Genomic DNA, 5,233 nt, shown 5'->3' on the forward strand with positions numbered 1-5,233 from the left:
AATACCTAAGCAACAGAACAGAGCATCCATGCAAGTTATCTAACTCCTTGATATGATAATATGTATAATTCAAAATGATTACACTATCATTACATCTATGGCTTTATGCAACTACAAGGTGATGATAATGGAAAGCCTGGTCCCCAGCATCAACATGGAGAAAGCAGCCACTTCCTTCTATGTGTGTTCTCTTTTTACGTCATTTCTTCATGTTTCCTAATCAACTCTGCTCTTGCTGCTGCTTAGTGAAACTGGTGAAAAAAAATTGTAATTGTTGAACATGGAACACTGGCATTAAGACATTTAAAGCCTTCAGCCTTCTGGGGGCAAAGAAAGCACTCTGCAACATTTACAACTCTGATTAACAAACAAAGTAAGGCTCAATAGGCTAATCCTCCGCCTGTGGTGCCGGCACACTGGGTCCCGGTTGGGGTGCCGGATTCTGTCCCTGCTGCCCCTCTTCCAGTCTAGCTCTCTGCTGTGGCCTGGGAGTGCAGTGGAGGATGGCCCAGGTTCTTGGGCCCTGCACCCAGATGGGAGACCAGGAGAAGCACCTGGCTCCTGGCTTGGGATCAGCGTGGTGCGCAGGCGGAGTGCACCAGCTGCAGCGGACATTGGAGGGTGAACTAATGGTAAAGGAAGACCTTTCTCTCTGTCTCTCTCTGTCACTGTCCACTCTGCCTGTCCAAAAAAAAAAAAAAAGGTAGTCACAAATTTTCCTAGCTTGAATACTTTCAGAATTTTCCTGATCAGATCATCATAGGTGGTCTGACTTAAGTTTGTTTCCAAGCTACCATGTGAAAATTCTATTTCTGGATTGATGTGAACAGTTCAATAAGTTTCATTCAACTTCATTCCATTAATTGAGTACACATGAGGATTGAACAGTGTGGCATCAATGACAAAGTCAAGTATCAAGACAGGAATTCCATTCTCATGAGCCACGTCAGGTCCCTTGCAGTAACACCGTTTGTCATGTAGAACTGGTCTGTTGGGTCAGGCTCAGTTATCAGAATCTCCAGGGTTTCATCTGGCTATCTAATTACCCAACTCTCTGTGAAATCCAGAGTCTGCAAGTACCAACAGTCGGAAATCATAGATCCTATATGATATGCTACATTTGTGAAAATTGCATTAAGAAGTGATTTCTTCCAGCAAATCCTAGTTTGGGTACCCTTGGTGAGAAGGCGTCATGAAATGCTTTGAGAAAAAAAAAAAAAGATTTGAATTGATTCAAACCCACTCTAGTCCCTAGAAAGCTTCTGCAGGGGAACTGGTACCACAGGTCTTCAAAATGAAACATCTCTTGGAGACAACAGGCTACACTGAGCATGTAAGCTTCCTGCTTGTCAGTTTTTGTCACACTTAGGATTAAACATCGCACACCCTTCAAAAGTATGTCTCACAGATCGTGGGATAATATGAAAATCCCCAGATTCTTGGTTTGCATTGAGGTGCCGCCTGGAGAACAAACCTCCAGCAGTCTCTGTTCCTTGGGAAAAAATGCACAGCTTCCATCACTGTGAGACTAGTGAACAATCAACAACCACAGAAAACCAACTAAATTAAATGTTTTCTCCCAGACCTGAGAGTTGTTCCAGCTGCCACTGAAGTTCAGATTCCTTTTTTCCCCGCTATATTTTATACTAACTTTTTAAAAAGTATTAATAAAAATTCCCCAGTTTTTTTATTGAGTGTGTGTGAGCAAAAATTAAAGAAGAGTCTGTTGGGAAAAGAGGCAGATAGAATTCATTCTCTTTTAGTCTGTTTCTTCCAGGTTAGAGAGAGTTGAGGGAGGCCAGTGTTGCTGGCCATTCTGTGTAAACTGTGCTTTTTACTTTTCACTTGTTGAACTTTTTATTTACTGTAGCTTTATGCCTTTGACTATATTGTAAATTAAAAATGTGTTATATCAACAAATAATGAAATGGGAGGGAGGGATATATCATATATTAGAATTGTATCTATGAGCTACATTCAATCTGTTCTTATATTTTAAATCTGTTTTCATATATATATATATACACACCATAATTCTATAGTATATAGAATTATGTATATACTAATGTGTAATATACATGTATATTACATATGTGTATATATTAATATATTATAAATAATTCTATATATAGAGTTATGGTGTATATATATTATTACAGAGGAACATACATTTTATATACATATATATATATATATACATATATATATATAATTATGGCGATGGCCTTGCCTGTTTTCCTGCTGAACTATGGTCTTTTTAGTTGTTAACTTTTTATGTAGTCCAGCATTAAGCCTTTGACTATAATGTAAATTAAAAATATGTTATCTCAAAAAAAAAAAAAAAAGAAGACTCCCCTACAGTTCCATCAGGGTAGAAAGCCTTTGTTGAAGTGCAGGGGTGGGAAATCTCTCTTCTGCCTAGGGCAATTTTCATAGTTATAACATTAGTTGTGGGCCATATGAAGTCTTCAGCTTTTAGCCTGTTTTAGATTTATTGAATTTCAAGTCCTGTAGTTGCCTTGGCAGGGTCAGACCAAATGATTTTGAGGCCTTATTGGGCCTGTGGGTCAGATGTTCCCCAGCCTGCAGGCGTAACAGGTTAGCCCTCACTATGATGTATGTTCGTCTGCAACACACAAGTAAATATGTTTTATCCATGTTTAATGAACAAATGAAATTGAATTTTTATTTTGAATGAATATTTCCAAATAAATACATTAATAAGCAACTAAAAAGAAAAATTGTGGTGACCAGTGAAAGTAAAATAGTTGATTGGTCAAATAAATTTTGCAATAGATTGTTCAAACTTTCAAGGCACTTACCCTGGTGTATTGTATACAGTTAAAGCAGGGGGCAGCTAAGAGTTAACTGGGGAAATTGAGATTAGAAAATGTCCAAACTCTATCTCAGACTGTTTCTCTGCATCTCTGCCTCTGTTATCCTTGGCCTTGAGACAGGAGCCACAATTTTCTTTGATTGAAAAAAATAAAAAAAATGTTTAAACTGATATCTCTGCTTATCTAATAGCGTAGTTTCCTAAGTCATCTAGGTACGATTGTTAAGTACAAATTGAGCAAAGGTAGATCAATGTTTCTAAACCTAAAATACTCTTAACATCTTAAATTCTATTTTAAAGGCCTATTTGGATCTATTGACAAAAATGTTTTCATAACTTGTTATGTGGAAAACAATTAAAGACTACTTTAAAGTAAGTAAGTGTTAAGATTCCATAAGTTTTTATTAAAATATTTTTCTCTTAATGTAGAAGCATTAAAGGATTATTCAAAATAAAATTTTAAAATCAGTAAGTAGGAGAAGAAGAGTATAAAGATGCTATAAACATGATACATGTCTTGGTAAGTGAAGGTATGGAGTGTGAGAGTGTATTTTGGTTAAGGGGAAAGGCAAGCTATATTTGTGCTAAAGTAAAATAGCTGATGTTCTTCAAAAAGATATAAAAACAATATAGGACACACAATGGAGGAAATATGAGAGTGTTTTAAAAAGTTTGAAAAAGATAAATCTTGTGTCAGATTATTTTGCCCGAGATTATTTCCTAAAAAATGAGCATTATTATCAAAGGTGCATTGGCATAAAATAAAAATTTGGTTCTCAGTCAAGCAACAAGGATTTATTAAAATATTTCTGTTAGGAAACATTTGTAAGAGATTTTGATCTTTAATTCTAAAATCTTCAAAACAATTGCAACATCTTTTATAATTTCTGCCTAATTGGTGACTCCCTTAACTTCCTAATGGGCTCCTGTACTCCTTCCTGGTTCTGGCTTTATTATGACCTGGTATTAAAAAGATTTATCTTACAAGTCTAAGATAACAGGATAATTTGATTTCTTACTTCTGAATTTTCTAGGTGTATTTACATTGTTACAAATAACGAAATTATTTCTTGTGCTAACTCTTCTGTCCAAAGTTTTTCTTTTCCTTTTTGATGAGTGACCAGGAAAATGTTTCAAATTAAATCTTTGACCTTGGAATTTCCAGCTGGGTCTCTGGAGTTTTCCAAATATATGGTTCTCATCTTATATGAAGAGTAGCTAATTAGGCTCTATATAAAGACTATTGTCAAGCCAGCAAACTTTAAGTTACTATTGTGGGAAAACTGATGAGATCAGTCTGGGCTGGCGTCCCGGTGTTTGGTGATGACATTTTTTGAGACTGGACGTGATGATGACAAGAAAAGATGCAAAGTTTTATTTGAGTAGGAGACAGAGAAGCTCTGAGTAAATGGAGGGGCTGATAGAGAGACTAAGCTGCTGAGATCTCACAGTCTAGGGGTATCTGTATGACTTTAACACATCATCTCCAAACCACAAATGCAGTGGTTACACATTGGCCATTGTGTAGGCAGGGGAAATCTTAATGGAACCTTTCCTAAACTGTTTGTGTTAAAACAAAAATCTTGCTGTCCATTGGCAAATATTTGTTAGAGCGGGCTTCCATCCTGCTTTGTTTAGTGTGTATGTGATGGCAAGGAGCTGTGGGATGGAGTTAGTCTGGTGTGCTTCTTATCCCAGGCTCCCTCATTATATTTATGTAGGCATGTTATTGATATAAAGGCTGTAAAGGTTATTTAACATTTGTAAAGGTCTGATGATCCTGATGTGATGTCAGTCATGATCGTTATCAAAATATAAAAAAAGACATGGGAACTCTTAAAAGTGCCCCTCCCCTGGCGCTGTGGCACAGAGGGTTAAAGCCCTGGGCTGAAGTCCCAGCATCCCATATGGGCGCGGGTTCTAGTCCCGCTGCTCCACTTCCGATCCAGCTCTCTGCTATGGCCTGGGAAAGCAGCAGAAGATGGCCCAAGTCCTTGGGCCCCTGCACCTGTGTGGGAGACCTGGAGGAAGCTCCTGGCTCCTGCCTTCACATCAGCACAGCTCCGGCCATTGTGGCCATCTGGGGAGTGAGCCAGTGGATGGAAGACCTCTCTGTCTGCCTCACCTCTCTCTGTAGCTCTGTCTTTCAAATAAATAAAATAAATCTTAAAAAAAGTGCCCCTCCCAGCACAGACCCAAAAACCTGAAAGGATGAAATAGCTTACAAAAACTTCTTTGTTTTAGAAAAATGTTAAATATACTAAAAATAACTGTGACCTTGTTAATTGCTAAGCTGTTATCTCAATTTAAATCATGATTGTTTTAAATTTTTGTCATCCACAGTTCTACTTAGCTCTAAAGACACATCTAAAATTTGTCTAACAAATATTTGTAAAT

The 5,233-nt window shown here is 37.3% G+C and overlaps 1 pseudogene; it reads right to left on the reverse strand.

The window, feature by feature from the left end:
* Positions 1-220: 220 nt before the first annotated feature.
* On the reverse strand, positions 221-1,518 carry LOC133749831 (S-adenosylmethionine decarboxylase proenzyme-like; annotated as a pseudogene).
* Positions 1,519-5,233: the final 3,715 nt, after the last annotated feature.

The sequence above is a fragment of the Lepus europaeus genome, chromosome 2, assembly GCF_033115175.1.
Source record: "Lepus europaeus isolate LE1 chromosome 2, mLepTim1.pri, whole genome shotgun sequence".
Classification (NCBI taxonomy): domain Eukaryota; kingdom Metazoa; phylum Chordata; class Mammalia; order Lagomorpha; family Leporidae; genus Lepus; species Lepus europaeus.